General features: G+C 39.3%; 1 protein-coding gene across 1 annotated transcript in view; it reads right to left on the minus strand.

Moving 5' to 3' along the window:
• FER (FER tyrosine kinase) overlaps positions 1 to 10,402 on the minus strand; it is a 202,581-nt gene that overhangs the window by 191,445 nt on the left and 734 nt on the right. The window lies entirely within an intron of this gene.

Genomic DNA, 10,402 nt, shown 5'->3' on the forward strand with positions numbered 1-10,402 from the left:
AAAGACGTGTAGATGAGGCGCTTAGGGACATGGTTTAGTGGGCATGGTGGTGTTGGGTTGATGGTTGGACTCGATGATCTTAGAGGTCTTTTCAAACCTTAATGATTCTATGATTAAAAAAATTTGCAGAACCCCAGCATACTGAGCAACAAGCATATAAAACAGCAGATGAAGTCACGTATCAGTAAATGCAACATAACACACTGGGACAGAGAACTCTAGGTTATTTAATGCCACTACCGGAAAAAGGTCTGGTAGTCTCTGAACATACATCTTCAAACACATTTGTTCAGTGCTTTGAAGTGGTCAGGTTAGGAACCATCCAGAATATCAGACTTTTTTTTAATGAAGGGAAGAGAGAGCATAACATATTCTTGCGCTGCTTATACATTCATGGTGTCCTTATACCTTCAAATTATTCTACCTCATGAACAACATAAAGCACCAAAAAAGTATAGGTAATATTGATCAGAGTATGGATCAGCTTCTGCACAAAGAAAGTAAAGAGAATTTTTTAGCTCACAAAACAGGTAAGTATGACAGGGTGTCAGATCAAAGTAAAAAAAAAAAAAAATCAGGATAGCACAAAGTGACATGGTATGTCAGATGCCTGAAGTGTTTCCCAAAAGAACATTGGAACATCAAATGAAATTTTAAAAAGTTGCTCTTAAGTACTTCTTTGCCTAGTAAATAATTAAATGAGAGAATTCAATGCCTAAAGACATTTTTAAGACCAAGAAACAAACAGGTTCAAAAATTATTATAAAAATTCATGAAGAAAATAGATCTGTTGAACAGCAGAACTTCCATCTCACGATGTCTCTAAATTGCAATAGTAGGACAGGAACTATTATTCTACACTTGTGCCAACAGCCCCTTCTTATCTGACAGTAGCAACTACTGAGCTAGACAGACTTCACTTGATCATGTACAAACATTCTCTCAGTGAGATGTGCACTCTCACTGTCTTACCCCTGCAGCTGTATGAAGACCACAGTTTTCCCTAGCAGCTCTTGCAGCTGTGATCTTATTAAAAATACATGCAAATAAGCAGCAGTGAGCTCCATCAAAGAATAGGATTTACACTTGTCAGTAATACAAAAACCAAAAAAACCCCAAAAAATAAACCAGATAAAAGCCCAGAAAACAACTCTCAGACTCTCTGCCTAGAATTACAAGACACACTTCCTTTTTTGAAGATACAAAGTTTTCATTTGCCTGTTGGAATTCTTTTCACATGTGCAAATGGTAGTTAATAGACGTGATGGAAGTGAGTCACTAACAATCATTTAGGTGTAAGGCTTATAGTCTAAAAACATCATGTAAGTCTTTCCTCTTCCACCAAAGAACCACATACAGTTACCTATGGCAGAAAGATTTTTGTCAAGACTTGGTCTTCTCAGGCTATCTGATTTAGTATTCCCCTGCCCTTAGCACAAGAAAAAAGTTTCTCAATGACCAAATCTCACCTTCCCCACCCTGTGAGGAACAGAGAGAAGAGACTAGCCACTTCTTTGCAGCTGTAATATCCTATTTTTTGACTAAGCATTCTAATTCTTTCAATCTTTCATTTTAAAACATTTTCTAGACCACTGCTGTCCTCTGAACACCCTCCAATTGGTTCCCATTTCATTTAGAGCTCAGAACCTAAAACAGTGAGGTACCGTAGGACCCACCAACTCTGAGAACAGCAGAGAGATTACTTGAAATTACTTTTGAGCTCCTGCCCAAGTGCTTTAACCTCTTCCCAGCAGCATGATACTATGTCCTTCCTAGTCTGTGATCCAAAAATTCCAGGTCTGTTTCCACAGAACTGCACCTTACCCTGTTTCTTCCCCCATCACGTACCCATACAGTCCAGCCTAGAGACAGCATGTTGCTTTTGTGCTCACTGACACCCTGCTTTGCTCCAGATTATGTCTCCCATTTGCCAACATTATTCTGAATAGTAATCTCATTCTCTACACCTGCAGTTGTTCCCAGCTCCCCATGGCCTGAAAACTTCCTCAGCATGGCCTTTATTTTACCATCTCAGGCCTCCTGCGAAAAATGTGCAAAGGGAAGAGCTGCCATTTGGTAGTGAACCATGAGGTAAGTGCTCTTTAGGTGCAGTTGCTCAACCAATTTTGCTTCCATCCTGTAGAATTTTCTACCTCACAGTCACAGGTAAATAGCAAGGCAGATGCTGGAGACTGAATCTCACTGGGCAGAAGAGTACAAGAAGGTGAAGGCAGCTACAGGTTAGGAAAAGCACAGCTAGGATGGCTGCCACAAGTCACACTCTGCCACCACGCCTCAGGACTCAGTGCTGTGCTCTTGTTAACTCTAAAAAAGGCAGTGCTGCATACAAAATAACAGACACACATGCACCTTGCTTTCAAAGGGTAAAGGTAAATGCACCTAGTTTCGTGTTACCTTCCTCGTGCTTACAAGTGAAGCAAGCTTTCCTTCCTGTATTTTTCCAGGAATTAAACTTTACTTAAATTAAGTTCCAGCCTGCAAGGAAAGCCAAAGAAAAGCACGGCCTCAATAGAGCATAACCGACCAATGAATTTTCACCGAACTCTCAATTCTGCAGTGTTGCAACATTTATCTCCACACTAGATCTTAACATAAAAACAGATTGAGCAGATGAGGCTCATAAAAATCATTCTCGTGGCAGGCACTGCGCTCCAGTATCTCCAACCCTGTTACAAGTTCTACTGGCTAAAGGACAGGACTGTTCTAGAATTACAAAGAAATATAAAATGCTAAAATGACTGAAAGTTGGCTGCAAATTGAAAAAAACTAAATACACACATCAGTGACTCAGGCTCGTTTTAAAGTGTATATTATAGTGTATTAAAGAAACCTCTGAACAAACAAAAGCAACAAAAGACAACTAAAGTATTGCATTTTCAAGAGATTTCTTGTCTTAGATGAATAGTGAAGATGGAAACAACTGATAGGAAAAGTGGCAGCAAGAGTCAACACTGAAATTAAAAAGCAGCTGTAGTAACCTTGTTGACTAATGAGTTAGTCTATGCACAGTTAACTTATTTCTTTGCTGATTTCTTTCATTCCATTAGATGCAGACTTCTCCAGTTCAAAGGTAGGAAGCAGTCTTCCTTATTTGGAAGGAAGGTATCTTCCAAACCTCTGAAGGTAGTGTTTCATATCTTGATAACCGTCTGCCTTGAAATAAATACATGGCAAGTCAAATGAACACACACACAGGAAAAAAAAATCCAAGCACAAACTCTCAATCCCGAGGCCACCTACTGAAGTATCTCTTCAGGGAAGACAGAGGAGGGAAGAATACTGACACAGTACTGAGGGTCTCGCATCATCACAAAACACCACGTAAGACTCCTCCTTGGAAAGATTTCAGGTCCCAAAACTCTTGTAGCTGCTGCCACTGCACACTTCAACTTAGAAATCCAGAATACTGCTAGGAGCTTCTTCCAGAAACACTGTATTACCTGTTGAGATTTAAGGACAGCCACAGAAAAACAGAAATCCACAGGATGTGAAATACTTTTAAAAGTCTAGAGGCAGCTTAATTTCTTCTTATGGCCCAACATCAGCCAGAATTTCTCACTACAGCCAAAACAATTAGATTAAAAATCTGCCATTAGTCTGTAATATATGACAATACTGGTCTCCTCAGGAGAAACATAATCTAGTTCCAAGTATTTATTGCTCTTTGAAAAGAAATTCAAAGAGCAATCAGGGTGTTGCTTCTTCTTTCCTCCTTCATTAAACTAATTATATCCTTTTGGTTCATTAAACCCTCTACTTAGTTAACTCACTGTTCATTCAGTCTTCTTGAGGTCACTTATCTCCTTGGCACCATTGCATCACATATAATGTAGTTTGATTACACAGTATTCTGCACAGAAAACCAGCCCACAAGGAACACAGATCCATGAGGAAGAGAGTGCTCTCCCAACAGCTGACATTCCAGACTGTTACACTGCAGGAAATACAACATATCAGGTGGTTCAGTGAAAGGTGTTGCCTCAAGTCTTTGGTGTTCCTGAGCTGAATGACTTTTCCTTCGCATGCTCCGTATCCTAAAAGATACTCACTGTGATAACTCTCTCTGTTAAATGGGATACAGTTACTCTCACTAGAGTTACCAGAAAGACAGATGACTGAACTATGCATTTGCATCTTCTTAAACACTTGAAGTGCATAACAAATTTTAACACATACATTTTATAAATGCATACCAGGGCTAACTTTTCAAGATACATGAAGAAACTTACCCTATCTTTTTAGATCCAGTCAGTTTTGTTTGGGTATCATCAGCCTTCCCAGTTACAAAGAACACTCCTTTTGAAGGGTATTATTCTCATTTGAAAATGTATAAATGAATCAAGCTTTAATTAACGGGTGTTATAAAACAAACAGGTAAGAGTTGTGGAAGTTTAACCTCCCAGGTCTCTGGAAAAATGGTACTAAAGTGCACAAGAGCAAAAAAATGTATGCTGGGACTCTTCACATGGAAATTTATTTGCATATGTAAGATTCAGCCTAACTGATCTTTATTGGCAACAGATTTTTTTTTTTTTAAACCCTAGTCTTTCATTCTGCATGTCAAAAGTATTCTTTCCAGAAATGATACCAAGCAGCTAACTTTTCATGTACAAGGCCAATGTTCTTCAGGACGTAGCACCGTTCATGGATATTCTTCAGAAAAAAAAAAAATTTAGGAATAAAAACATTTGTATTGTAGGCAAGGGTTGTTTAGGTCCCTCAGGATTCTTGCCTTACTGTACTCTGAGACAGGTGAAGGGAATTTGACTGACTACATCTTTAAACCTGAAATCCCAACTTAATCTGAGAAAAATTCTGCAGTGGGACACAAGCCATCCTACTGTAATAGTCAAATGCTAACAACCATCTGCTTAATCACTGCTTTGGAAATGGCAGCTCCCACCTGCTGAAAGCAGACTAACCACATCCACACCGCAAATCCCTACAACTCCACTAGGCTCCCCAAGGCTGGTTGGGGAGACTTTGGTGATGAAATACTAGAGCACAAGAGATCACCATGTCACAGCCCATCAGAATGATGTTTTAATAGCATGATACGCAGGGTATGCACTGCATGCTTTGTGGAAACGTGAAGCCTTAGGTTTGAGGACACAAGGCATACAGGGATAGGATACCTCCGGAAGACTGTTATGCATAGGACAGAAATCTGCTGCAGTGTGCATCCGTATTGTGGCTGGAGCAGAGCCCGGAGAAAACAATCCCGTCAGCTGTGGGCAGGTTTCCTTTCAGAGGGTACCAGCTGGCTCCAGAAAAGCAGAGTTAGAAAGCATGCAGCATGGAAAACTAAGAGGCCGTGAAGGAAGACAAGGATTGAATCAAACCAAGATTTTGACCTCAATAAGGATGTGGGTAATTACCTCCTCATATAAAAAAGAATCATTTAGATAAATTACATCTAGATGCTAATTAAATTTGTTAAAATAGTAGTTTCAGGTTTACTTAACATATTCACTGATGAGAGATTTCCCACTCCGATTTCAACATTCACCTAATCCAAAAAGCAGAACTGGGTATTAAAAGGCCTTCCTCTACCTTTGTTGCAGATGTTTAACTCTTTGCAATTCTTTGCTTTTTCGGCTGCACACTTCAACTGCTAACATTTTTCTGTATTTGGCAAATCAGGCATTTCCTTTTACCTGGTGAACTTCAGTTATAACACCAGCTGCACTGGTAAACAACCATATTATGGAAATTACGGAAAAGATATTCTCCTTAGGAGAAAACACACCATTCACAGCATCAACATACAACAAATATACCAACAATAAACAAGTGTGTGTTTTTCTGATTCCATGCTTTATATCTTTTAATCAGTAAAAAGGTGCTCCAAAGTTGTATGACTTTCCTTAAAATTGGCTACAAAAGCAATTCTCACAGTATTTTGCTGAAGGGATAGCACAATTGTTTTAAGTGTTTAAAGCACAGTGTTTAAGCTGTCACGTTTTTAAAACTTAGCCACTCCACTTGACTGCACCTCTGACCTGGAATTCCTGGAACTTACTTGGGATACAAATACTGTGGGGTACTATTTTACATTCACGAACATTTCAAAGCAGATGCCACAACTAGGAAGTCAGACGCTATCTGAAAGAAAGCCAAAACATTAAAGAAAGCTTTTGCATAATTCACAAAAGCTGTATTTTAACAGACACAGTGGCAGTACACTACACTAAACAGATTTTAACAAACTTACACAATTTAATAGCAGATAGGACAATCTTTAGGTATTCAAAGATTAAGAAGGTTTATCCTAAGACCCTACTCTTATTTGTTTATAGGTTCACCAAGGATTAATTTTGTGATTTGCTAGCCCAGCGGCTAACAACCTCCACCAGCTAAGCCATTATTAATGTTATTTTTCTGAGTATTACAGCACCAAATATTCAATAAAAATATTCCTGCCTTTATTAAATAACCATTAAATCTATGCCCTTTCCCACTCCTGTCTGTTTCATACTGAGAAAACCAACTTATTACTGCCATTCTCAGTTCAAACAGCAAACATTATAAATGTGATGACAAACCATGTAAGTTACAATAAGCTGTCAATGTATGGCATTTTTCTAAAGCAAAAAGTTAGGCATAAACAGAGGTGGAGAAAAGCAGCAAAGCTGACAAATCAAGTAGTGAAATTAAGAGATTCACAAATTGAAGATGAAAACCTAAATGCCACCCTCTTTGGAATATGCATTATGTGATCATGTAATTACTTCCACAGTGCTTTTCTCCACAAATGCCTGACTCATTTATTACAGAGGATGGAGTGCTCTGGGGATGATTCAGCATTCTGTCAGAGGGGCTCATCTTCACAACTCTATCACACTCACTGCTGTAATTGTATGTCTCCCAGTTTCTAAACAGGCAATTTCAGGGAACAAAGGGCTCGTGACTAATGTGCTTTAACACTATTCTGGATTCTATTCCTGCTTCTGGCAAAGACTGCTTACATAATACGCAACGATTCACAAACTTTTCACAGGTTGCCCCTACTTAAAAAAGGTAATTGATTTTTCATTAGGTCTTAATTATGGTCATTTATTTTGATGCTTAAGCTTACTTTCTTAATGTCTCAGCTCCTCATGTTAAAACAAATCGCTTCCAAAACAATAATATGAAAAAAAGGTCGTGAGACTCTAAGATCAAATGATGATAATTACAAGAGAGCTTGCGAAAGGACTGTCTTCAGACCAAGACTTGAATACCATATAGAAAAATGCCTAATACATGATAAACTATTAAGTAGTTACTCATTAAGTATTTTCATTACTAGCATTTAATAAGACAGGGTTCCAAATGGACTACAGTATTGTGCAAGCAATATTGTAAAGCATACCTAAAGGACAGAGTAAGAGTACACATGCAATGTTTTTATTTCTCCCTTAACAGTTGAAAGTTTCATGTGATCGTCTTAATAGAGAGCTACATCACAGAAACGTCTCACAGTACACAACTACTGCTGTTACTCCACATCCACCTTATCAACAACATAAGGGCAACATTTGGCCCAAGTAGTAACTCTCCCCTCAGCAGAAAATAAGAGCAACCCTATCAGAAAACCTAACGAAATACCCTCACTGCTCAAGGTGCAAGTTCACAACATAGACAAGATTAAGCAGCCAGAGCTGTGTTCTAACAAACCGACTGATACATTTCAAAGATCAGGAATTCTGACAAACCTGTACAACTGGCCAGAAAACAGTCACTGAACCACAGTACAGTTATGAGTATGGAGAGTTGTCTCTACACACTGCTATGACACTCATCTGTGTGTCGTGAGCTGCTTAGTAAGAAGCTCAGATGCAGGAAAGAAAGTTTGAAATTGTATGTGGTTAAACATTTGGCATTTTCCCTCTAGTGTAGAAAGGCAGCAATGCAAAGGAAGCTGGTGACTATAGAGCAAACGGCCATCTGAGATCCAAAGTAGAATGATGTTATGTAGTACAATTCACTCACTTAGATTAATAACAGCATTAAGTCTTAATTTATTGGGAATTTATTTTTATCATCATTAGGGAAACTCACAGGACTGAAAAAATCCCTATTACTCCAGACTCATTACACTCAAAACCAACCTGAACTCTGCATTAAAATTTGCAGAAGGAATTATAAAAGATTACAGTCATGCTCTCAAATATGATTTCATGCTACGAGATTACAGGAATCAAAATCCTCCATCCCACGAAGTTGTCCTAAAAGAAAAAAAAAAAGAAAAAAAACCACAAAAAAAAGCCATTTTAGAAGCACCCTTGCTGCTTTTTAAGAACCGTTTCCAGAACTTCCTATGCACTGTACATGACCACACATGTAGCTCTTAAAAAGAAAGGTAACTATCTTCTCTCAAACCCCAGAAACAAAGCTATGAATTCCACTGATTCACTACTAAAAAGTTTCCAAAATAAATCTTTCCAAAGAAATGCTAGTTACCTAACACAAACATTATACAGCAGAAACTTGCCACGAATTTACATGCACAGTATTTTAAACCCTTTAACTCCCTAATAAAATGGTGAATACTCAACAATTCCAAGACTATCTCTACTGTATAATAATCCTCGCCACCAAGTTTTCAAAATCCATTTTTATAAGGCAAATACATCAACACTATAATTAAGACAGTACTAAGTGAACAGTTTCATCTTAAGATAGGAGCATATATACAGTTTACTTCCTGCTGGAATGAACTCAGGCTTTCCTCTCTTCTCTTGCTGCTCCTCCCCGCCCCCCCCAGCAAAAGAATCCCCTTTCCTTTTCCTGGACCCACTTCCCACACACTGCAAAAAAACTCCTCCCTGTGAAGTGATGACCTCATGCTGCTAGCCCATCTCCTTGTATGGAGCAACTCCGGGCTTGCTGCCAGCTTTCTCCGCCTTCAGGCTGACACGGCAACATACCTTCCTTCACCCCGCTGCTTCCCAGCTGAAAGAACATCGAGAAGCGGCAGCGAGCGGAGGGGGCAAGCCGGACAGGAACAGGGGGTCTCCGCTCGGACAAAGAACAGACCGCCAGATGCCTGCCCCAGACTCGCATCTAGCATAAACCTACCTCCCATCAGCAAAGCACCTCTCCTCTCCATTGCATGAAGAACTAAACTGAACTCTGAACACTTTTAAGTATGGAAATACATCCTACATTACCTAACTGCAGTGCAACCCCACGTAGCTGAATCTTGCTTCCCCGTGTTCCCAAATGTTACCTCTCCCCCTCTCTTAAAGAAGACCCATCTTACCTTCCTTTGTATCATGCTACTTTAAAATCCTCCTGCCCCTTCTTCAGCCTGTCTTTACTTCCAAGCGTCTCCTCAAAATTATCTCTACATGATCACTTTACACTGGCAATCCAAATATCAACTGAAGGACCTTCCTTTGAAAGATTCAGTTGTGACATGAAGTTGTAGGAAAGCAGTTGTGACACGTAGTTGTAGGAAAGCAGGAAAGGATCTTGCTGATGGTTAACAGTGCTTTTGCTCAGTTAAAAAGTAGCCTTGTACATACAAGACCTGATCTTCTCCTTCAAAGAAATCTCCCCAAAGCTCAAATCTTCTGGGGTCAATGTTCCACTCGTGTGTATTTTAAACTTGTAACAGTACTGACAATTTGCTTCAACACATTAAAAAAGAATTTATAAACGGAGAGAACACACATTTGTCTCACCAACAATAATGGTTACCTGTAACTCAACCTATAATACGTCCAACATTTGCAATCTGCTTTGACTGTGAGCAGATTAGAAGTATGGAATGTCCCACCTCCTTGAGTCTTCCAAAGAGTAGCACATACATGCAGTAAATTGTATCAGTCATCTCTTTATTGAACTCTATGTGGTAGGTACAATAACTGAAAATAATACCCAGTAAATTCTTTTGGTCAAAGAGTTTCAGATGTCGCCCAGGTTTCTCTTGCATTGCAACTTGTTAAAAGCTGCATTAAAATACAGCAGAGCATCACAATCGCTTTGTGCAGGTTTGTTACAAAGTGGGGAAAAGTTACATCAAGTGCTTGGAAAGCACTGCTGCCTTCTGGCAAACAGAAGACGAGTTGGCTCGTGTAACAAAAGTGTAACAAAACCCTAGGTGTTCACATAGGATGCGTCACTTCCAAGGGTGTATGCTCATGTAAACTCAAGCAAAATAGAAACATACTCCAACATGAAAAGGGATGTTTAATGCCCTCCTATACAATTCGTTCTTAAATACCAAATATGTGAGCATTTAGGATGCCCGCACGTACCAAACCCACAAACACACAAAGCATAAAAACGCACATGAAAAAAGCCAGGGCAGTAGCACTACGAAGGCCCTATCTACGCAGGCTCTACATCTACTGTGTAAGTTAAGAAAGTCGCAAAGGTGAACAGCGTTGTC

Source organism: Aptenodytes forsteri, unplaced genomic scaffold (assembly GCF_000699145.1).
Source record: "Aptenodytes forsteri isolate BGI_AS27 unplaced genomic scaffold, ASM69914v1 Scaffold69, whole genome shotgun sequence".
Classification (NCBI taxonomy): Eukaryota; Metazoa; Chordata; class Aves; order Sphenisciformes; family Spheniscidae; genus Aptenodytes; species Aptenodytes forsteri.